The 26,460-nt window shown below is 37.3% G+C and overlaps 1 pseudogene; it reads right to left on the bottom strand.

The window, feature by feature from the left end:
• Window positions 1-2,425: 2,425 nt before the first annotated feature.
• The window catches only part of LOC149206152 (aspartyl protease family protein 2 pseudogene), a 25,997-nt pseudogene continuing 1,962 nt past the window's right edge, over window positions 2,426-26,460 (bottom strand).

The following is a 26,460-nucleotide window of genomic DNA, read 5'->3' as shown; positions in this document are numbered from 1 at the left end:
AATTTTTTTTTTAAGTCATATGAACAAGTGTCATGATGAATTTTTGAGCATATGGTACTGATCAGCCATGATATTGTAATAAGTTGTAACAAAATCTATTTATAGATTAAGAATTTCCGTGGTAAAATGGAATAAATCTACATGGTGAAAAATCTTTTTAAGCTTTATTTCAAATGTATATATATATATTTTAAGTGATATATTAATTATTTTTACTATTTAATAATAATAATAATAATTTCAAATAAAGTTATAATTTAATTAATTTTTATGATTTTTTTAAATGTTAACGAAATAAGATGAATTATGTACTAAGTTTTTTGATACTTCTTATGGATTAATTTCTATCAAAATTTACAAGCATTTAATTTATATGGCTACCCTAGTTACTATAATTTCAATTATATAAATCTAAGTTCCTTGATAGGATGACAGGGACATAGAGGGCACAGAAATACGAGTATCTAATAAGTGACACAACCACCTAAAAACAGAACAAATTCAATTTTTTACTGGATACAAATTCAATGATGCAACTAACTACTATTTAGTAGTCACTAGTACCACATCAACAATAATCCAATCACAAACACACAAGAAATTAGAACAGTATGCTACAATTTTCTCATTCATTAATCAAAAACAAAACTTATTACTCAACCGATAGTGGGTTTCAGTTTGATGTATATATCCACTGTAAATAGCCGCGGGTAGTTAGGATGGGCAACATATATTTATATGTATCCGAATTCAGTTTGGTGTATATATACACTGTCAATACCGCTGGGGAGTTAGGAGGTGCTTATTTATTGCATTAAATGGAGCGAATAAAAGACAAGATACGTTTATATATAGTCGGATTCAGTCCACTGTCAATAGCACTGGAAAGTTATGAGGTCCTTATTGATTGCACCTAACCTGGTTGTGGCCAGAGCTGGTTATAGATTTCCCGTTTTTGAAATCCCGAGTGTAAATAAATTTAAATTTGAATCTGTCAGGGAAGATGTAATGAGTTTTAATTGGCTAGGGATGATGTGATATTTGTTATTTGGTTTTATTTGGGGTGGTTGCATAGAATGGTTGTGATTTAGTTTATGAAGGCATACATACTCTACCCCACTCTGGTTTTGAACCTTTAACCTCTAAAGAGGAAACACATGCTCTTAACCATTAGGCCCACTCAAGCTGTATATTTAAATTGATTTTAATATTGAATATTTTGATTTAATATTAATTTTGATTATTATATAAATTATATAATTAAAAATATATTTTTAATTTTTAATTTTTTTATTATATAATATTACCCCTCTGATTAGCTTTTTCTTGTAAATTTTAGAAAAACGTCTAGCAGTTCCCAACACCAATACCCAAGTTCCCAACGCATTAAAAAAACTCATACAACATAGTAAAATAACCACCAAAAACCATTAATATTTATCTAAACCAGAGAAATAAAAGACTCCCATTTATGAGAAACAACCAACAATTAAAAAACCATGTTATCTCTACGCTGGAATAGATGACTCCCTTTATAAGAATCCTGCATGTCAAAAATATGACAATTTGCAACAGCTTTGTGGATCCATAACTTAAAATCCTGGAGAATGACAATTTGCAACAGCCTTGTGGATCCATAAACTTAAAAACAACGGAAAAATGAAAGGTAGATAACAGTCTCTGCATTTGGAATGACAAAATCTATAATCTAGTTTGATTCATATTCATATAAAATTATATGAAAACATTACAACCTAAAAAAATAGGCAATGTATGAATATATACCCAAATGACATTTTCAATGATAGCAAGAACAATAGCAGGGGACCGTCAAGGCATTAACCAGCTTTAAATCGGACAAGATTTGTCAGACGGTCAAATAGTACACGGTACCCTTGCTGCAAAATCAAATAAAAACAGTACACGGTACCCTTGCTGCAAAATCAAATAAAAAAGCTCTCCCAGGCCAGGCCAGGCATTAACCGCGACTCTTATTTTCAACTCTATAGTAATATAAATGCTATCTGACATGCGAGGGGAATAGCGATGGAGTGCCCTCTCCACGCTCGCTTTCTCTCCACATGCTGTCATTCAGAGGGCGATGGCTATTCCGCTCGCATGTCAGATAGCATTTATATTGCTATAGGGTTGGAAATAGCAATGGCCAGGCATTAACCAGCTTTAAATCTGACAAGATTTGTCAGACGGTCAAACAGTACACAGTACCCTTGCTGCTGGATGTTGCCACTACTGGAGGCGGTAGTCTAACGAGAATTTTGAAAGTTTTAGAAATTTTGGTTTGATTTTAAGAAAATGAAAAAATTAGATAGGAATTTTTATAAATTTAAGTTATAGTTCTTAAATTTCAAAATTTTAAGTGCTTTAAATGTTTTTAATAGTGTTAATTCATTTTTACCATCAAATATATGATTCAAATACTATTTTTACAAGATTTTTTGAAATTTTTTTTCTAGATTCCAACTATTTTTAACCATCCACACAATTCCTCTACCTCACACCTCTAACCGTATTTCCAGCGAAGCAACCTCTACCTCACACCTCTAACCGTATTTCCAGCGAAGCAACCTCTACCTCACACCTCTAACCGTATTTCCAGCGAAGCAAAAAATTGCAGAACTGTCCACAGGAATGAGATAGTTAGTAACAGGCAGCGAGACATCGGCTCGGCACTGGAAATGAAAGACCACAGTGGGGACTTTCACAGGTTTCAGCCCTGACCAATCATAGCTGGTAGCAAACAGACAAAACCCACCTGCAGATTTCAGGTTCCCAGTCCCAGCCCTGAAAGCATCCCTTATTGCAGTATAAGCAGACTCAACCAAACGAGCCACAGAGGTTCCAGGATCGATAATAACTCCGCCATTGCCAGTAGCATTAATCCTGAACACAGAGGCAGGAATGGAGGTGAGCTTCTTCCCACCGACGCTTATGCCCACCAGCTAAATATAGTAGAAAGTATCGAGCTTCAACAGCGGTGTAAAAATTGCACTGCAGCTGCACCTAAGATTAGGGAACTAGAGGTTCCAGACGCCTTCCTGTCGACTAAATAGTAAGAAAATCGTTTGCTGAACTGTGCTCCTGTCTGAGATGGAAACGAGAGTGTCCCTCGGCCCAGACCCAGAAGCCCTGCAGCTCCTTCAAGGAGCCCTTCGTTGTCATGGCCAAAGCCCAGAGCCACTCTTCTGATCACTTGCCCTCTGAATGTACGAGTCTCTTGTGGAGAAATCGCCTACTGTGAAAAACCCATCTCCATAGGAGACCTGGTGTTCGCAATACCTGTTGTTTCTGCAACCACTGATGTCCAGTTCGTGGAAGCTGCAGGGTTGAATAAGGGATCAATCTGGCCATAGCACTTAGTGCATGGCAAGCACTGAATCCAAATTATATCAGTACGAGTGTCCACCACATGTAGCTAACAAAACATTTTTATGTTTTTGTTTCAGTACGAAAAAAAAACAACAGATTTTTTATTAAAGAAACTGTTTACATATTTCAGAAGAATCCTTCATGCATCTATCATCAAGCATAGCTCACAGGATGGCTCGTACATCACAGGGGATCTAACAAAAATAATCCTAATCAAGTATAGCTCAAGTTAAACAGAATGACTCAGACATCTCATAGGGATCTAACAAAAAAAATCCTAATGTAGAATCATCGTCCTTTAATAAAATGAAACCATCCACACATAACCCCTAGCATGTATTAAGTAAGATTACATCTATTTAAAAAGTACCAAAAGAAGAATGACCCCACTATGTAGTAAATTTTCCAAGATTTAAGAGAGTTGTTTGATATATGCATTATAGTTGATATCTCTAAGTTGATGATAGAGGCCAGCTTTTGATAAAGCATATGCGATCCCATTTTGCTCTTAGAATATATATGCAAATCACATCTTATTAAAAATTCCAATTAAATTTTTAATTTGGAGCATCAAGAAAGAAAAAAAACATGTGAGGATTTAATATATCTCATTTACAATCTACTTAATGACCGCTTTTAAATTGACAAAAACATCCAAAACATTAATAGATAACTAGTTAGCACAATATAAAACTCCCTAAAGTGTTATGTTTTGTGCCTTCATGTTGGTTCCCATCCCACTAAACCAACTGAAATGGTAGAAATGTCTAGGCTTAAGAACAATAAATGCACCACTCCCACATTTGTTCAAGTTTGAAGCTCGTTGAAAAACCCCACCCGGTAACGACTCCAAATATCACCCAGTGTGATGCACCTCCTTAGAGTCTTACACTCCCAAGGACCAGAGTCATTGAAGAGGGAAACTATATTCATACAAGTCCAATTGATGTCCACAGGTTGTTGCTAAAAAATGCTTGTATTCTTGCACTTCTAGATTCCCCAAATGATATAGAAAGGCAGTGTTCAAAACTTTTTATAACCAAACATCTAGCCTTTTATACAAACAACCACACATGTAGAATCCCAATTCGACAAGCCTCCAAATAGAAACCACCATTGGACAATTGAGCAGAAGGTGGTTCACATCCTCCAAGGCATCTTCCATAAAATATACCAACCCAGACCACTGAATCCATGGCAACATAAATTGTCCCAAGTTAGAATTTTGTTTCTTCTAGCCATATATTCTTGAGAGGGATCTTCCATTACCAAAAAACTTTAAACCATTCCTACTCAATAGAAACTTGTTGGGGTTGTGCAATGTATTTACAAACCTCCTTTATTGTAACCACACCATACACCAACTTACCGTCCCATGTAAAATCATTTGCCTTATCCCTGAGGAATATACTTAGCCATTGCAAGGTTTTTTACGTAACTGCCCTCGCACATTGCCATATGACAAAAAATGCCCAAACACATGAGCTGATCCATGTTGGACATAGCATAATTAGATCTTGTGCTAACATGATTTGATTCAAAAAGTAAATACCCAAATTATGTAAATGTCTGATGATTAAGATAGGCAATGTGTGATCCCCCATGAAACCAATAATCGGATTGAACTCGATCTCAAGTTGTGAACCTGATCCAATACTCCATCTGATATTGCCTATCATTCAATGTTTGATTTTCATGAAACCTTGCCAAATGTAGGACGACATACAAGTGACCCTTGCCCCATCCTTAATCCACACATACATCATTGAATTTTTAAGGTATTTTTCGTTAACAATTGCCAAATGCCCGAACCACATAGGCCACACCAAAGGATCTTAACCCCCAAAGCCCAATTAAGTTTTTTGATATGGAGGATGCCCTAACCACCTAAATATTTATCCACAGACTTGTCATCCAAACTAGCCAATTGGATTCTTTTTCCGCTCCCATGTCCTCTCCATATAAAGTTGGAAATGATAGATTTGATTCTCTTTATGATGTTGTGCAACAACATATATAAATGCATCCAATAAACAACAATGCTTTGAATTACCGATTGGACCAAAATCAACCTGCCACCTAGTAATAACCAGTTGGAAGACCAAATAGAGAGTCTTTAATCGAATTTACCTAACATCCACTTCCAAGCTTTAATGTCATACTTGTTAGGTTTAATATGGAAGCGCAAATATTTAAAATCGATGTCCATTGGAATAGAATTGACCTCAAAGATGTCAATAATAGCAGCAACAAAGACTGTGTTAGAAGAAGCATCTATTAGAATGGATTTTAAATGGTTCATATAGAGCTTAGAAGCATGAACAAAATTAGAGATAATTTGGTGAAATTTTTCCATTCCCCAACAAAAGCATTACCCATAAATAACAAATCATCCACAAACATCAAGTGGGTGATGGAATTTTTTTTAGTGATTCGCACCCCCTGGAAAGAGACCCTATGATGAGCATCCTCGACCATAAGGCTCATCCCATCAATAACCAACAGAAATAAAAGTGGGTAAAGGGAGCATCCATGTCGAAGGCCTCTAGAAGCCTTAAAGAATCGAGATGGCATCCAATTAATCAATACAACGAAGTTTACAGATGTAATATAGGCCATAATCCAATCCACATACTCCACCAAAAGACCACTCTTTTATAGGATTAACCTCAAGAACTACCAATCAATACAATCATAGGCTTTTATCATATCCACTTTTAATAAAATAGTGTTTTTCTTCCTCACCTTTATAGTGTGCAGGATTTCCTTGCAATTGCCACGGTATTTTGTATTTGGCGATTTTTCAAAAAGCCAAATTGTTCATAAGAGATAAATTTTGAGAGAGTATCCTTTGTTCGCAAAGAAATAGTCTTCGCAATCATTTTGTAGATAATATTGCATGGGGAAATTGGCCTATAGTCCTTGAAGGATGTAGGAGGAGATACTTTAGAAATCAATGCTATGAAAGTGGAGTTTATAGCCCCCGATATCCTACAAGAAAGTTTCGATTATTCCATCAACATAAGGAGGTACTTACCTGTAACAACCCTTGGTTGATTTTTCCATGTAAATAAAATAAGACCAAGGTCATGGGACACATAATCCAAGCTGAAGGGTGGGAAAACATTATAGTGGGCATCACTTGTGGTTTATTAATGGCTATGGAAATTGGGGAAGACAAAGAGGCAATAAATGACTTTTAATTATGAAAATAAATGAAAATAGGAGAAATGGAAGGTGAAGAGACACAAATTTGAAAACAATGTAAATTAGAGGAAAAATGAACAAAAATGAAGAAAAATGAGACCTCAATGATAAAAAGGCATTAGAGAAATAGTTGATGGCTTTTGTCAGTTATATTTTTTGGTAGCTTTTTGTCAGTTTAGCATTTGACTCTCTTACTCTTTTCACACAGAGCATTCTTGAAGCTCTCTAGCATTCACTTGGATTGGAAAAAGAAAGCAAATGAAAGCAAGGAAGCGTGTGGACACAGTTGGATCAACAGCTACAAAAGGCTTACTTTGAAAATAACAAATTGCATGTGTGATCTCCTTTCTGGTTTTTAGATGCATGGTATATACATGTGATACCTTGGTTATGTGTTGTCATTGGCATGGAAATTTGCGTGGATTGATAGTGGTTTTAGCCTTGCCTTCCCTTTTCCTGGATAACCATAGTGTAGTGGGTTTCCCATTTGGTTTTCTGATTGGTTATCAGGTTTCCTATGGTTGTGGGTTGGAACAAATTCTCTGGAGCCCTGAAATAGCTTAGGTTCCCTAGAGGCTGTGGGTTGAGTTACTAGACCCTAGAGCCTACATGTTGGGAAAAATGATCTGGATCCTTGAAACAACTTGGGTTCCCTGGAGGTTGGGGGTTGAGTTACTAGTTCTTGGAGCCCTGGTCAGCTTGGATAGTGACCAATCTGGTTTGGTATTAGTGATTTCTGGATCGGTTAGGTGAAATCACTATGGTTGAGGGTTGAGGTGGTGTGGCCTCTGGAAGCCTTGGTTGGTTTTATTTTAGTTTAACCCATATGATCCCACATTCATGCTTGGAATATGGCGTGGGGTTGGCGGGGGGGGGGGGGGGGGGGGGGGGGGGGTGATTGGCTGAAAGAGAGATTTGGTTTAGCCCAATCTATGGTCGGGTGGTACGTGGAAGTCCCTGACTTGGTTGGAATTTTCATATGTTAATATGAGCTATTTTTCTATTGTGATCTATGAGCACTTGTACTAGTTATTATGGCGATCTTATGGCTAATTTGTCATAGTTTCTATTATGGTTATATGCATGGTTTTATGATGTGCTTTAGCTATGACTCTTGTTCATGATTTGATAAGTTACTGGTTGGTTGATGAATGCATGCGCTAACAAGTGTTGGTGCAGCTATCTTGCATAAATCATGTCTAGGTCAAGATCTTACTCAAGTTTTGATTGTTTAGCATTATTATCATCATTGTCATGATTATGAAAAGTTATAGGCAGTTTTGAGTAGTGGTCTAGAGGCTAGCTTGAAAAAGTGGTATAGATCTCACGACCACATGCTTTGAACTGAGGAATTTGGGTCATAATTGCATGCAAGGAGGCCTATGGGTGTGGCTATAGTGTTAGGTAAACTTGACTCGGGATAGAGTCAAAGTTGACCACGTTAAATAGTGATGGTTTTGGGGCACATGGTATTGTGCACCCATGGTATTCTGCCCGTGGTATTATATGTAATGGAGCCTATAAAAGGCTGGAAGGACTTCATTGTAATGCAAGGCCTGGAGGTGAGCGGTGAAGGCTCACTTGGCCGGATTGGCCAGAGTTTTGGCCAAGGATAATGAAATTTCATTATGATTGGGTTTTTCCTTGGATTTGGGGTTTTCCCGAATAAACATGTGTATTTATGTGTTTATGGTTGTTGCTAGTTATTTTTATATTTGTTTCTCTCAGTAATTCTCCGTAATTATTTGTGTTCTCGGGTAAATTTCTTAACAACTGGTATCAGAGCTAGATATTGGCTTCAAAGGGATTCTTTGATGCCAGGGGTTTATAGTGCCTGATGAGATCAATGCAGCGTTTTTAAAGATCTGGGTCTGGAAAATAATGGTGGAACAATCATACGCGGAAGAACCTCGAGGAGAATGTGCTGAAGATAGTGCCGTAACTGCCAGGGATCGCAGTGCATTTGCGATATTTACTGGTTTAGAACATGCTGACGAATTGTTCGGGATTCATGCGGCTATTTAAAGAAGGTTAGCAAAAGAAAATTGTTCATGCAGCTTCGAAAATTGTTCATTTTCTGCTACGTGAGGCCACCAGTGCTGGAATCTACGAGGTTCTCGAGCTTGCAGTTGGAGCAGTTTGATAGAAGTTTTTGAGCAAATCAAATTGAGAGAGGATGGATCAGAATCACAGCAGCAATTAAAAAAAAATAAAAATTAATGAAGTCAAAATTATTGCATGTAAATGGGCATACTACTGTAAGACCTGGTAAGGCATGTGTACCCTTGGTGATCACCGGTAAAGTCTGGTTTAGACCTAGGTGATAGGGTGGATCTCAGGTTAACAATACCTCGGGGAAAAACTCTGAGGGGGGTAAGAGCTAGAGTGATAGCAGGTTTGGCTGGAGTTAGTCAAGGAACCCCAAGTCAAGTTTAAGGGGGGAATTGTTAGGTAAACTTGACTCGGGATAGAGTCAAAGTTGACCACGTTAAATAGTGATGGTTTTGGGGCACATGGTATTGTGCACCCATGGTATTCTGCCCGTGGTATTATATGTAATGGAGCCTATAAAAGGCTGGAAGGACTTCATTGTAATGCAAGGCCTGGAGGTGAGCGGTGAAGGCTCACTTGGCCGGATTGGCCAGAGTTTTGGCCAAGGATAATGAAATTTCATTATGATTGGGTTTTTCCCCGGATTTGGGGTTTTCCCGGATAAACATGTGTATTTATGTGTTTATGGTTGTTGCTAGTTATTTTTATATTTGTTTCTCTCAGTAATTCTCCGTTATTATTTGTGTTCTCGGGTAAATTTCTTAAAATATAGCCTCCCAACTGCATGCATGAAGTTTTATGGATGTGGTTGGGGAGTAAACCTTGTGAAAAGGAGTTCCAACTCATGTATTGATCACTTGGGGTGGTTGGTAGGCTCTTGAGTGATTTGTAATCCTTGAGGGATATCAGTTTACTTCCAGTTTGTAGGCCCCACTTCCATAACTTGTATTTGGAGGTCAATTCATATCATAGTAACACTCAACTCATATTTACCTTGGAGAGTTTGTCAAAGTGAGTAAATGTGGGAGGGGTAGTTACAAATTGGTATCAGAGCTTCAAGGTTCAAACACTTGGACTAGATGGGCTAAATGCATATTGTTATGCATGCATGTTACTTGTATATGTGTCTACTTTGATGTATTGTGATGGTTATGATTATTATGCATGTGGTAATTATTGTAGATTTGTGTTATCATGCATGATGTTGATATGTTGATGTCATTATATATCTATATTGTGCTAATCTGGATTGAGTGTGCAGACGAGATAACCTCCCCTGAAATACATTGAGGTGTGATTTTGGTGATGCCTCTATTTAGTTTATCTAAAGTGACATGTTTGTAGGAGATAGAAGATAAGAGATGAAGAGAAGAATGGTGGCCTATATTTCACATGACTCCCCTTATAGGCATGATAGGACAAGTCAGTTGAGAAGCAAGGAGAAGAGTACTCTCTTGATATAGTAGATACACTAAGAAGTTTGAAGGAAGAAATCAAAAGTTGTAAGGAAGATAATAGTTGGTTGATTGAGGCATAGGGAATGCTTGCCAGAGCAAAAGAAAGCAATAAGATGTTAACACAATCATCCTTCAGAGTCTTTCAGATTTGCAAAATTAGGGACAACTAAGGATCAGTCATGGATAGGAGGAAAATACTAATGGGGCATATGGTAGGAGGTCTCGATCAGGATACAAGTTGGAGAAGTATGACCTAGTCAGAGGTGGTAGATCTCCGGTTCTGAGAGACATCGTCGTTAATACCACCAGCATACTTATAGGAGTCAGAAGCAGTGTTTGCAAAAGGAGTTAAAGAAATTCAAGCCTCCTACTTTTGATGGGGATGTCAAAAACCAAAGGATGCAAAAGCATGGTTGCTTGGGATGAAGAAGTTCTTTGTATTGCATGCTTATTCAAAGAATATGAAAGCCAAGATAGTGATCTTCAATCTAAAGGGAAAAATAGATATTGGGTGGGAAGATGTGAAGCGTGTTAGAGTCATCGGGATAGAGGAGCTTAGTTGGCATGAGTTTAAAAGATTCTTTAGGAAAAATTACTTGTTTGAGAGATATTATGATGGAAAGGCCAAGGAATTCTATAAGTTGAAGATGGGTTCCATGATAGATGAAGAGTAGAGGACCAAATTTCTGGAGTGGTTGAAGTATGTGACTTATCTCAAGGATGAGAAGACAAAGGTACAAAGGTTGATCAACAGACTACCATTAGAATTCAAAGATTGGATTGAGTATGACGAGCCTCGGTCATTGGAGGAATTCATCGAGAAATTGAAGCATTGTTATGAGTAGTCAAAACACAAGTCTGAGCCTAAGCGTGATTGGAAAGGGAATGAGAAGGTTAAATGGAAATGGCTACAAAAGAGAGGAATAACTCAAGATGCAGGTGAGAAATAAAATGTGGTTCCTTACAAGAAGCTTAATGCAGCTAAGAAGGGGCATGAACCTCATCCTCGAGAGAAATAGAATAAAGGTAGTGGCAGAGAACCATTGCAGTGTTGGATTTGTGGAAAACACCATCGCAAGAAGGATTGTCCATTGTACCAGGGTGGCAAGCCACAAATATATAGTGCTCAAAAGGCGTAGACAGATGGGGATGTTGGTAAAAGTGTTCCTTGGATTTATGTAACAGTGGATAACAGGTAGGTTGATCATCAGGAATTCATTATTGAGATGGAAGGTAAGCTTTGTGATCAAGTTGTTTCCATTTTGATTGATCCTGGATCTAATTATAGTTATGTTAGTCCTGACCTGGTGGATAAGTGTGGCTTGAATAAAGAAGTGCATGCAAAGTCTTGGTTGGTACAACTAGCTACAATTACCAAGAAAATAGTTCATCATTGGTTGAAAGCTTGTGCATTTGAGTTGAATGGTATGCCTACATCAACACATCTAAATGTGCTTCCTTTGGGATCATATAGTATGATTTTGGGCATGGATTGGTTGTTTACTCATAGGACCAAGGTAGACTGCTATGAGAAGGCTATTAAGTGTCTGGATGATGATGGAGAGAAGAAAATATTGCAGGGAAAGAAGAATTCTACATCAGTGAGAATGGTTATAGTCATGCAAGCTAAGCGCAATTGTAGGAACGAGTATGTACTATTTGCAGTGCATATTTCCAGTGACAAAGGGAAATATGTTAAGGATGTTGAAGAGGTATCATGTTTTGCAGTAGTTTCAGGATGTGTTTCCTGCATAGATTTCAAAGTTACAGCCTCATAGGGAAGTGGATTTCTCTATTGAGCTAATACTAGGAACAATGCCAACATCAAAGGCACCTTACAGGATGAGCACTCCAAAGTTGGTGGAATTGAAGTTGCAGCTTAAAGAAATTCTTGATGAGGGATACATAAGGCCAAGTGTGTCGCCTTGGGGTGCACTAGTATTGTTTTTAATGAAAAATGACATTACTCTCATATTGTGCATTGATTATAGATAGTTGAATAAGGTAACTATCAAGAACAAGTATCCATTTCCGAGGATTCATGACTTGTTTGATCAACAGAAGGGATAAGCAGTGTTTTCAAAGATTGATTTGAGATCAGGATATCATAAAGTGTGCATGAAAGAAGAAGATATACAAGACTACATTATGCATAAGGTATGTGCATTATGGGTTGGTTGTGGTTCCTTTTGGTCTTACCAATTCTCTAGCCACTTTCATGTGTTTGATGAACAATGTGTGGCATCCTTACCTAGAAAAGTTTGTGATAGTGTTTAATGATGATATATTGATATACTCCAAGAATGAGGAGGAGCATGTAGAGCACATGGTAGTAGTATTGAGATTGTTGAGAGAGATTTAGTTGTATGCCAAACTTAGCAAGCGTAGTTTCTTTTAGTATCAAGTTCAGTTCTTGGGGCATGTTGTTTCCAAGGAAGGTGTAGTAGTGGACCCAAAAAATATTAAAGCTATCATAGAGTGGCCAACACCTAGAAATGTGGATGAGGTTAGATCATTCATGGGACTAGTAGGTTATTACAAGCAGTTCAACAGGAACTTCTCACAGATTGTTTATCCTATTAAATCCTTGCATGGGAAAGGGAAGAAGTTTGAATGGATTGAGGAGTGAGTAGCTAGTTTTGAGCAGTTGAAGCATTTGCTTACAAATGCTCCAGTTTTGAAGACTATAGATATGATAAGGATTTCATGGTATGTACAGATGCATGCAAGGAAGGACTTGGTGGAGTCTTGATTTAGGAAGGCAAGTGGTATGCTATGAGTCAAGGAAGTTGAATGCACATGAGTCGAACTATGTGACTCATGATCTTGAGTTGGAAACTATCATTCATGCATTGAATATGTGGAGACATTACCTTCTTGGAAGGAGGTTTGTTCTAATGAGTGATCATAGTGGGATGAGGTACTTGTTTGACCAACCTAACTTGAATATCAGAATAACTAGATGGTTGGTTACCCTCCGTGAGTTTGAATTTGAGAATAGATACATCAATGGAAAGGAGAACAAGGTTGCAAATGCTCTTAGTAGGAGAGTGCAGATGAACCATATCTCAGTTGTGAGCTCTTATGGAACAAATTTGCAGGAGCGGATTTTACATGCAGGGCAACATGATGAGAGGTACCAACAACTGAAGCAGAGATTACAACAATAAGGTGAAGGTGATAGGGATGAAGACTATCACCTCACAATAGATGGCTTGGTCAGATTTAGGAACAAGATTTATGTTCCAGATATCAGTGAGCTCAAGAAGCTTATCTTAAGGGAGTTTTATGTCAAGCCATATTCAGGACACTTAGGATACTAGAAGACTTTGACAATTGTTAAGAAGTTCTATCATTGGACGAACTTGAAGAAAGAGGTGTTTGAGTGTGTTGGAATATGCTTGGATTGTCAATGGGTGAAAGAAGAGCATAAGCATTTAGCTGGTATGCTGCAACCTATTCCGATTCTAGAATGAAAATGGGAGGTCATTTCCATGGACTTCATTATAGGATTGCCAAGGACATCGAGGTAGCATGATTTCATCATGGTTGTGGTTGATAGGTTGAGCAAGGTAGCTCGTATCTTCATCAGGGAGGTAGTGAGGTTACATGGTGTTCCCAAGAATATTATATCAGATAGAAATGTCGAGTTCACTTCGAGGTTTTGGAAGGATTTGTTTGCAGGCTTGGGGATAAAGTTATATTTTGGTACAATTTATCATCCGCAGACAGATGGATAGAAAGACAGGGTTAACAAGATTATTCAGGATATGTTGAAGATATATCATCAGCAAAGGAAGTGGGAGGAGTATCTTCCACTGGTGGAGTTTTCATATAACAATGGGTATGAGGAATCCTTGAAGATGAGTCCATATGAGGCTATTTATGGGCGGAGTTGTAATACTCCTATCAACTAGAGTGATCCAGTGAACATGGTGTTGATTGGACCGGATATGTTGGCTAGGATGGAATGGGAGATGTAGGTTATGAAGATGAATTTAAAGGCATCACAGGAAAGGAAGAAGAGTTATGCATACCAACATAGAGGATTCAAGTATTTTCAGGTTGGGGAGCATATGTACTTGTGCATCAATCCCACTAGGATCTCCTTGAGGATTGGATCATGTGCCAAGTTGGCATCTCAGTATTATGGGCATTTTGAGATCCTTGAGAGGATTGGACCAGTGGCCTACCAACTTGCACTGTTGCCAATAGTGAAAGTACATGATGTTTTCCATGTTTCATTGCTTAAGAGATATGTCCAGGATGTTGATCATGTGATTGATTGGTTTGTATTGCAGGTGGAACTAGAGGGAGAATTCCAGCCAGAACCTCAGTGCATTTTGCAGCAAAAATAGCTCATGCTCTGGAACCGAGCAATAGAACATGTTAAAGTGCAGTAGAAGCACTTTTGGCTCGACGAAGCTACATGGGAGATGACTGATCATATGTGGGCTTTGTATCCTTCCTTATTTTATGGTTGAGAAGATGTGTTTGATATATGTGCTTTTATATATATATACTTGTGTCTGTATTGTAAAAACTACAATGAGTTGTTTTCTAAAGCTCCAATAAGAAGTATGGTGTTCATGGCTTCAACAGTTTGGTATGATGTGCATGTTGCATCAAGCTATGTTATAAAGCTCCATGGGCATCACATTTTGTTGGGTTTAAGCATCATTGAACACCAAGGACAATGTTTCCCTAAGATGAAGGGGTTTGTAACAACCCCAGGTTGATTTTTCCACGTAAATAAAATATGACCAAGGTCTTGGGACAGGTATTCCAAGATGAATGGTGGGAAAACATTATAGTGGGAATCACTTGTGGTTTATTAAGGGCCATGGAAATTGGCAAAGGCAAAGAGGTAATAAATGACATTTAATTATGAAAATAAAAGAAAATAGGATAAAAGGAACGTGAAGAGACACAAATTTGCATGCAAGGGAAATTAGAAGGAAAATGAAGAAAAAGAAGTCCTCAATGATAAAAAGGCATTAGAGAAACAGTTGATGGATTTTGCTAGTTCTATATTTTGACAACTTTTTTTCAATTTAGAATTTGGCTCTCTTACTCTCTTGCATTCTTAGATAATTCTTGAGGCACTCTGGCATTCACTTGGATTGGAAAAAGAAAGCAAAGGAAAGCAAGGAAGCGCAAGGAGACAATTGGATGAGCAACTACAACATGTTTAATTTGTAGGTAATAGGTTGCATGTGTGATCTCCTTGATGGAATTTGGATGCATGGTATATGCATGTGGTTCCTTGGTTATATGTTTTCATTGGCATGGAGATTTTCTTGGATTAACATTAGTTTCAACCTTGCCTTCCAATTTCTTGCACACCGATGGTGTATTGGATTTCCCATTTGGTTTTCTGATTAGTTCTCAGGTTTCCTATGGATGTGGGTTGGAACAAATTCTCTAGAGCCTTGAAACAACTTGCGTTCCTTGAAGGTTGTTGGTTGAGTTACTAGTACCTAGAGCTTATGGATTGGGACAAACACTGTAGATCCCTGAAATAACTTGGTTTCCCTAGAGGCTGTAGGTTGAGTTAGTAGTTCCTGGAGCCCTAAAAAACTTGGATAGAGACCAATTTGGTTTGGTATTAGGGATTTCTTGACCGATTAGGCGAAATTATTGTGGTTGAGGGTTGAGGTGGTGTGGCCTTTGGAAGACTTGGTTGGTTTTATTTTCGTTTAACCCATATGATCCCACATTCATGATTGGAATATGTAACACCCCCTCCCAGGTCTACCCAAAGTAACCATGACAACCAGTGTAAACATGAGGAGAGGTGCTACTATGATCAGATTCGACTTCCTATGTCACCTTAAGGAAGTGGAATCGACGGAACATCACATATAGTCATCCAACATCATCAACAAAACCCTCAAGAGACAAGTCAGCTACTCAGACAGCATGTCCATCAGTCCCATTGCTATTCTATAGCTCTTAGGCCATAGTCACTCTCATGCTATGGGCAAGGGAGCAACCAAAAACCCAAAGTCACTCTCACAGGCTTGCCTGCCAACTATTGGAAATAATACTGAGAGGGGGGTGAATCAGTATTATCAGACCAATAATTTTATTTCCCAAACAGATTTATATACGCTACTTCAGTAAAGTGAACTAGCGTGTACACGCGACTATGCTTAGAGGAACCAATGTACATGCAGAGAACTTGTGATTTAGATAATTTATCATGTGTTGAGCTTAAACCAGTATATCAGAGATTTATTAGACAGTGCAGTAAAATAATAATAAAGCATCACACATAAGAAACACACATGAACACCAATATTTAAGGTGGAAACACAATGTGGGTAAAAACCACCTGTTGCCATCATCTTTGTCTTCTTTTAATAATAAGAAAATACGTTTACAATCTTAGACTGGTGCCGACTCATACCAGTACGCAGGCTTCTACTTGCAGAAGGTTACAACATTCTCTCGTTCTCCAGCTTCTACTGGAAGGGGGCTACAACCCCTAACTCTTTTACAAGCCAATATGATTACTAGTACATAGGTGCCAACCTACAGAAAACTTCACTCTTCCACCAGGGACCATGTTTCATGAATTTTCAGACTAGATACTCTTGGATCACAACACCACAATCTGAAGGCCACGTTTCATCAAATTTTCACACTGATCCCATCAAAGCTTTTATTCTTAAACTGCATCAACCAATATTTAGTTAATCTGAACAATCAGATTACTAACACCGGAACACTGTACTGAACCAAGAACCCTGCATCATCATTTAGAACCAGTTGTAACCTCAAAAATCATGCATTAGAATGTATACGCTACTTGGCTGCACCCAAACTGCATGTATACGCTACTTTCGTTAATTGAACCTCCGAATACCTTCAAAACTACAACATAAACTTTTGAATCAAGTCTGTACCAACTATCAATATACTGAATATCTACTGTCAACTTTCAGAGCTTTACAAAGGTAGGGATAGAGATAACTTCTTCTCACTTATACAATCAATCAATCAAATGCCATCCTCCTTATGTATTCAGTTTTACATTCAGATCTAAGAAGACTTCTTTGACAGAGAGCAGTAAAACAACAGAATTTGATCAGATAGTTCAGTAAAATATGAAAAAGAAGCATTTCTTTTGTATACGCTACTTTAAAGAATCGAACCTGCGTGTATACGCACTTTGGCCAAGAAGAACATGCGTACAACTCTGCAAATATTGACTTGGAACTTTGTTGCAATTCCAGACTTTAGACAAACCCAGATCTTGATAGATAATAAATAAAAAAAATAGGTGCAAAACATCATATCTAGTCTCAACCAATATCAGATCATTCAAGAATAAGTTATTTCATGTCTCATGATCCTGATCCGATATTGAACTCAAGGTGCACATGAATATTTCAGATCTAGTCCCAAACATAACCCTGCAACATAAAATATACTTCAGATAGAAGTATTCCTTAGAATCTTATTGCTTGCACACCGCTTGGCCTAATGATCTTCTCCTCCTTATATACTCGTATGCCTTTCTCAATACCTTGGACCAAACCACTTAGGACCAATACCTTGGACCAAATACCTAGGGTCAATACCTTGGACCAAATACCTCAAACAAAATACCTTGGACCAAAATACCTTAGATCAAATACCTTGGAACAAAAACTTGGTTTTCCAAAATGTACGCGCTTTTCCTTCTGTGAAAGTGTGTGTATATGTTATATGCTACTTTTGTTCTGTTAACCTGTGTGTATACGCCCCTTGGAAAAAGTGAACCAACGTATACCTCTCTTTCTTCATTCTTTGGAGTCTAATCTATAATCCTTTGCTGTTGACCTGCTGCACTTTGAACTATCATCTGAGTGAGTTTCCATCAAGGACAACACCTGTATCATAAAGCCAACAATCTCTCCCTTTGGACTTGATGGCAACAACAACACCAAGACAGTCTCCCCGTTTGACATACATTATGTTGTCCATGCTCCCCCTGAGAACATGCTGAATTCTATGATTGAGCTCCCCTTTGTACAAGTTGAGATACACTGAAACTATCCATGCTCCCCCTGAGCACATGCAGAGTCTGCAAAAATATTTTCCAAAAGAATAACATGACTCTATAACTCAATTATGTGAGTATGGCCTTTCTATCACCAATGACTCATACATACATCCATCTCCCAACCAAGCGGGGATATACCAAATTTGACTCATCCACCCAACCAAGTGGAGATATACCAATTGTTTATACATGACATAAATACAATAAATATTACATCATCCATCCCATGCAAAGTGGGGATACACATTATATCATTTGTCCAATAGGACTCATATCACTGTATGAGAAGACATATCACACCCTAGACTTTTATATGACTTAAGCAACAAATGGTATAAATATCTGAAGCCATAGCTGGACTCAACAACCATAATGCCAACAATGCAGAATGAGTGTGAATGCTAATGCTCCCCTTGAACCTGTGCAACCTGTGCATTGTTAATAAGCCAATGATCAAGGCATCTTTGTTAGTCAGATAAAAATTAATGAACAAAGCATATCAATAGACTATAATCAACATCAGACAGAGCACCCATATCAGAGTTTGCCCCATTGTTTTCCTGTCTGAAAATCATATACGCTCCTTCACCTACAGAAACCCGCGTGTATACGTGACTACACTTCATGAAACACGTGTATAATAACTTTCTTTGAAAAACTAGATTTTAACAGCAGGATGATGCAACAACTACTCCCAGCTTTTCTCTGAGATATTCAAATGTTTCTCTGGGCAATGGTTTAGTGAATATATTAGCAACCTGTTCTTTGGAGGGAACATACTCCAATTTGACCTTTTGTTCAAGCACTTATTCACGTAGAAAATGGTACTTAATGGGTATGTGCTTGGTCTTGGAGTGCATGAATGGATTCTTTGAAATACTGATGGCACTTGTATTATCACATAGAATGGAGATGGGTGGAGTACATGTGATTTGAATGTCTTGCAAAGTTTGCATCATTCAAAGTAGTTGTGTGCAACAAGATGCAACAACCACATATTCTGTTTTAGCTGTAGATAAAGCAATTGAACTTTGTTTCTTGTTGAACCAAGACACTAACTTGGAACCCATATAGAATGCACTGCCACTAGTGCTTTTTCTATCATCAACACTTCCTACCCAATCTGCATCTGTATATGCATGAAGAGTAAGTTTTGCATCTCTAGGATACCATAAACCATAGTCCTGAGTTCCTTGAAGATATTTGAAAATTCTTTTGACTGCCTGAAGGTGTGATTCCTTTGGATTTGCTTGGAATCTTCCAACTATTCCAACTGCATGCATGATGTCAGGTCAGGTACCTATTAGATAAAGTAGACTGCCAATCATGGATCCATAAGTTGGTTGATGTACTGCTGTTGATTCATCATTTGCCTGAGACTGCATCCTGTTATCATTAGGGTACATACAGGTTTAGAATATTCCATTCTGTACCTTTTCAAGATTTGTTTGAGATATTTGGTTTGTGAAAGAAAAATACCATCTTTATTTTGTTGAACTTGTAGACCAAGAAAATAGGTAAGTTCACCAAGCAAGGACATTTCAAATTCTTGCCGCATTACTAAAGCAAATTTCTGAATCATGGATTCTTCATTGCTACCAAAAATGATATCATCAACATAAACAATAATAATTAGCAATTTATCAGTTTCAATCTTTGTATATAGATTGCTATCTGCTGAACCTTTTGTAAAACCTTGTTGGTGTAGATATTTGTCAAGGCGGTAATACCGAGCCCTTGGAGCTTGTTTCAGACCATAAAGAGCCTTTTTGAGTTTGCATACAATTTTTGCATCATTTCCAAGAATGAATCCTTCTAGTTGTTCAATATCAACTTCTTCTTCTAAATCTCCATTAAGGAAAACCGATTTCACATCCATTTGGTATAATTTGAATTTCTGAAAGCTAGAAAGAGCAAGAAACATCCTTATGGCTTCAAGTCTAGCAACATGTGCAAAAGTTTCTTCAAAATATATACCTTCTTGTTGAGCACACCCTTTACAAACAAGTCTCGCCTTGTTTCTAATAACTTCTCCATTTTCATTTAGCTTGTTTTTGAATATCCATTTAGTTCCTTTAATATTTTTATCATTAGGTCTAGGAACTAATTTCCAAGTATCATTCTTTTCAATTTGCTCAAGTTCTTCATCCATGGCCTTGACCCAACATTCATCTTTGCATGCTTCATTTACATTTTGAGGTTCGGTGGAGGATAGTAATGCTAGATAGCTTGAGGTCCTTGAAATAGTTCTTCTTGTTTGTACACCTACCTCTTTTTCCCCTAAAATTTGAGTTTCTCGATGATTTTTCTGAATGTACCTGGACAAAGTATTTTCTTCTACCATTATCTCTTCTTCTGGTGCTTCATTGGTTTCTTCTTCAATATCATTTTGATTTGGTGTGGGAAAATAATCCCCATATTCTTTATTTTCATAATCTTCTATTTTTATCTGCTTTGGATTTTTGCATGCTTCATCAACTACAACATCAATGCTTTCAACAATTTTTCCAAGTCTTTTATTATAACATTTATATCCTTTACTTCTGGAAGAATAACCAAGAAGAATACCTTCATCTGCTTTGGGTTCAAACTTACCAAGTTTTTCATCAGTCCTTTTGATATAACATTTGCTTCCAAAAACTTTAAAGTATTTTACAGTAGGAGTCTTACCATACTAGAGTTCAAGTGGAGTTTGAGTGCTATTTACCCGAACATTTGCTTTGTTGAGAATAGTTACGGTAGCGAATGCTGCTTCACCATAGAAGATTGTAGGAGTTCCATATTCATCTAGCATAGTTCGAGCCATTTGTTGAACTGTTATATTCATTCTTTATACCACACCATTTCGCTGAGGAGTCCTTGCGGTGGAGAATTTCCTTTTTATTCCATGTTGTTCACAAAAGTCAAAGAATTCATCCGATGTAAATTCCCCTCCTAGATCATACCTGAGGCATTTGATTTTTCGATTTGATTCATTTTCAACCAAGGCTTTGAAGGCTTGGAATTTTTCAAATGCTTCAACTTTATGCTTTAGAATACCTATCCAACACATTCTGGAAAAATCATCAATGAACAAAATAAAGTATTCTTCTCCACGAGGTGACTTTTTCCTTGATGGTCCACATAGATCAGTATGGACAAGTTCAAGAGGCTTACTAGCTGACCCTTATTTTTCCATGAAGTGAATTCTGGTTTGCTTACTGATTTAACATGGTTTGCATATTGTATTTTTTGGGATGCTGATATTTGGAAGATCATGAATAACCTTGAGTATGCATGCTTTTCTTATTTGAGAAAAGCTTAGATGTCCCAATCTTCTATGCCATAGCCAATTTTCATCATTTTTTCTTAGATAGCACTGTTGTTGTCCTCCCTTGAATATGTATAAGTTGTTTGGAGTTCTTGTACCTTTGATCACGGTCTCTCCTGTATCAAGCTCACGAACAACACATCTATTTGATCAAAACACCACTTCATTTCTTTGATCACACATTTGACTGACACTCAACAAGTTATGCTTTAAACCGTCTACATACATAACATTTCTAGCTTTAACCTTTTCTTTCAAGAAAACAGAGCCTTTACCTTTTATGACAGCAGGAGTGTCATTTCCAAATGAGACATTCTTTTCTTTTTCTAAGGCATTATATGAGTGAAGTTTTTCTTTGTCACCTGTCATGTGTTTTGAGCATCCACTATCAATGTACCATTGATTTTCTTATCCTTTTGCATACACGGCTATACCACATTTTTCTGTTTGATATTCTTTCCTTCTCCATATCTTGGGATTTAATGGTGTTTTATCCTTTTGAGATGTTTGCTGAAATTTGCTCCCGGATTTAGATTCTTCATGACCAAAGTTGTTACAGATTGAGCATTCTATTTCATTTTTAAGAGGAGAAAAGTTATTATAGGAACTTCTCTTGATTCCTGTTACATTCCTTTGATTTCGTGCTTCTCTAGTCATGATGGTTTTATAAGCAACGCATTGAGAAAATTTGTGCCCAAAATTATGACATGAAAAACATTGCCCATTAAAGAAGTTCCTGCGACTATCAAATCTATTAACCTAGTGGTTGTAGTTTCTTTTGATATTCATCCTTGGAGAAAATTGAGTATGATTTGCCTGAGGTTGGTTGTGGCTTCTATTCATCCTTGGAGTAAATTGAGTATGATTTACCTGGTGATTTGCTTTATGCCTTTGCTGACAATTGTCATACTGTTCACTGGTCTTTGCTGCATCAAGATAGCTTTTGGTGGAGGTTGACGGCTTCTGTGATTGAGATGCTTCTTTAGTATATCCAAGACATGTCTTTATTAGAGGAGAATGCTGAACTTTGATAATTTCATTTAAAGTTTCTGATCCTTTAGCAAATCTAAGATTGAGAGATTTCGTTTTCTCAAGATCCTTTCTTAGACCCACAATTTCACATTCTAGTTTTTCATTGTGTTTTTCCTTTTTAGCAAGTTGGTATGTCAAGGTATCTATAATCATATTCTTTTCTTCTAAACAGATTTTGAGTTTAGATATTTCTTCATGAAGGTCTTCCTCTTCTAAAGCATCCCAAAAATTATCATTGTCATAAGCCATGAGAAGTATATAATCATCACTATTAGATAAACCATCACTATCCTCTTCTAAACTATCCCAAAAATCATTGCTATCATAAGCCATGAGAAGTTTGTAACCTTGTCCACTTTCATCTTCATCACTATTAGATAAACCATCTCTATCTTCATGAGTATAGTAACTCCTTTTATTCACAACTTGTTTTCTATTCCCTTTTGCATATTCCTTTCCTTTTTCATATTTATCTTCATGAGGACATCTGGCAGCATAATGACCGACTCTACCACAAGCAAAGCATTTGAAAGGTAGCTTACCTCTAAATATTCCAGAGCCCCATTGAAGCTTCTTGACAAAGTTCACCTCATCTTCTTCTTCTTAAATATGTCTTGATTCATTGTGTTCTTCCTTTCCTTTTGCTGAAGCTTTAAATGCGACTTCTCTCATATTTGATGGTCCTCCTTTTCTCATCTCGAAGGCAATTAAGATTGTGTGAAGCTATGTCATAGTGATATTCTGCAGATCTTGTTTTTCTTCTATGGCAGAAACTTTGGATTCAAATTTAGCAGACAAGGATCTCAAAACTTTCTCAACTAAGGTAATTCCTTTATTTCTTCACCCAGATTATTCATACAATTAACAACTTCATCTATGCGTAAGAAGTAACTAGCTATACTTCATCACTATGCATCTTGAGAGTTTCATACTGAATTCTGAGAGTTTGAAGCTTAGCACGTTTTACCTGAGAGTCTCCTTTGTAGCTTAGAACGATTTTGTCCCACATTTCTTTGGCTGATTTGAGCCACATGACTTTGACAAACTCTTATTGTGACAGACTTCCCAATAGAGTATTGACATCTTTGGCATTGGTTTCATATTGCTTTTTACCTGCTGCATCTGTAGGAATTGCTGTTGGAAATGTATATCCTCCTTCCACAATTTCCCAGACACTTGTTCCAAGCGATTGTAGATAGGTTGTGGTTCTTATTTTCCAATAAACAAAGTTTCTCCCATCGAAGATTGGCAGTCTGATGGATCCCATGCTTTCTTGATTATTCATGTTGATGGATCTCCCTTCAAGCAATCAAACTTCTTCTGAAGGACCAGCTCTGATACCAATTGTTGGAAATAATACTGAGAGGGGGGTGAATCAGTATTATTAGATCAATAATTTTATTTTTCAAATAGATTTATATACAATACTTCAGTGAAGTGAACTAGCATGTACATGCGACTGTGCTTAGAGAAACCAGTGTACATGCAGAGAACTTGTGATTTAGAAAATTTATCATGTGTTGAGCTTAAACCAATATATCAGAGATTTATTAGACAGTGCAGTAAAAGAAAAATAAAGCATCACACATAAGCAACACACATGAACACCAAGATTTAAGGTGGAAACCCAATATGGGTAAAAACCACCTGCTGCTGTCGTCTCTATCTTCTTTTAATAATAAGAAAATCTGTTTACAATCTTATACTGGTGCAGACTCATACCAGTACGCAACCTTCTCTTATTCTCAAGCTTCTACTGGAAGGGAGCTACAACCCCCTAGCTCTTGTACTAGCCAATTACTAGTACGTAGGTGCTAGCCTACAGAAAACTTCACTCTTCCACCAGGGATTACGTTTCATGAATTTTTAGATTGGATACTCTTGGATCACAACACCACAATCTGAAGGCCACGTTTCATCAAATTTTCACACTGGACCCTTCAAAGCTTTTAAACTTAAACTACATCAACCAATATTCAGTTAATCTGAACAATCAAATCACTGACACTAGAACATTGCACTGAACCCATAACCCTGCATCATCATTCAGAACCAGATATAACCTCAAAAATCATGCATTAGAATGTATATGCTACTTGGCTGCACCCAAACTGTGTGTATACGCTACTTTCATTAATTGAACCTGCGTATACCTTCAAAACTACTGCAAACATAAAATTTTGAATCAAGTTTGTACCAACTATCAATATAATGAATATCTACTGTCAACTTTCAGAGATTTACACAGGCAGGGACAAAGATCACTTCTTCTCACTTATACAATCAATCAATCAAATGCCATCCTCCTTATGTATTCGGTTTTACATTCATATCTAAGAAGACTTCACTGACAGACAACAGTAAAACAACAAAATTTGATCAGATATTTCAATCAGATCTGAAAAAGAAGCTTTTCTTTTGTATATGCTACTTGAAAGAACCGAACCCGCGTGTATACGAACTTTGGCCAAGACGAACCTGTGTACAGATCTACAAATATTGACTTGGAACTTTGTTACAATTCTAGACTTCAGACAAACCCAGATCTTGATAGATAACAAATTAAAAACAGGCACAAAACATCAGATCTAGTCTCAACCAATATCAGATCATTCAAGAATAATTTATTTTATGTCTCATGATCCTGATCCAATATTGAACTCAAGGTGCACATGAATATTTCAGATCCAGCCCCAAACATAACCCTGTAACATAAAATATACTTTATATAGAAGTATTCCTTAGAATCTTATTGCTTGCACACTGCTTGGCCTAATGATCTTCTCCTCCTTATATACCCTTAGGCCTTTCTCAATACCTTGGACCAAAACCATTTAGGACCAAATACCTAGGGTCAATACCTTGGACCAAATACCTTGGACCAAAATACCTTGGATCAAATACCTTGGATGAAAAACTTGGTTTTCCAACATGTACGCGCTTTTCGTTCTGTGAAAATGTGTGTATACATTATACACTACTTTTGTTCTATTAACCCATGTGTATATGCCCCTTGGACAAAGTGAACCAGCGTATACCTCTCTTTCTTCATTCTTTGGAGTCTGATTTGTAATCCTTTGTTGTTGACCTGCTGCACTGTGATTTGTCATCTGAGTGAGTTTCCATCATGGACAACACCTATATCATAAAGCCAACACCAGCGACTGTGGACCAAAATTTCTAGTTTTATCCTAGCGATCCCGAGATTTAAGCCACTTTTCTAGCCCAGAATCCTGGCCTCTGCCCAAAAATTCTTGTAACTTTCAGAATTCATTAAAAACATGATAACAATGTTGATCAATCAAAAATCACACTCGTGACTAGGCCTGAGCATCCCCAATTGGGACTAACATTATGTCAAACACTTGGCATCAACGTAACCTACAGGTCTAGGATACAAGACAGAGCATAAATGATTGAAACAACTTATGAAATATAACCAGAAGGATCACCTTCTTCTCCATTGAGATACTAAATCATAAATTAGGTCTTGCATCTATCCATTAACAATTACAAGTAAATACATGAAATAACCATGACATAAACCAATCACATAACCATGCTTATAACCAACATTAACCTTGTAAATATCAGAGATAAGACAACCATTAAATCCACATATAAATTAGTGCGAAAGTAATAAAACATAACTTTGATTAATCATAGGCAAATTCGACTAGGTTTGAGACTTCCACATACCACCTGACCATAAACATGGTTGAACCAAATCTCTCTTTCAGCCAGTCACCCCCGTGCCATATTCCAAGCATGAATGTGGGATCTCATAGAACAACCAAGGGAATCCAAAGGTTAAACCACATCCACCCTCATCAAACCGTGATCACACCAAAACCGGTGCTCCGATCAAAACCGAACAGAACTTGGAATGCCATCCAGAATTCATCACTATCCTTGAGTAATTTTTCGTGTCCTTGTCTCTCAGGCTTTACCGCAATCCAAAT

Source organism: Pinus tabuliformis, chromosome 1_2, assembly GCF_031772625.1.
Source record: "Pinus tabuliformis cultivar Carrire ecotype Pingquan chromosome 1_2, CPIR1, whole genome shotgun sequence".
Lineage (NCBI taxonomy): Eukaryota > Viridiplantae > Streptophyta > Pinopsida > Pinales > Pinaceae > Pinus > Pinus tabuliformis.
This window is presented reverse-complemented; position numbering and strand designations above follow the sequence as displayed.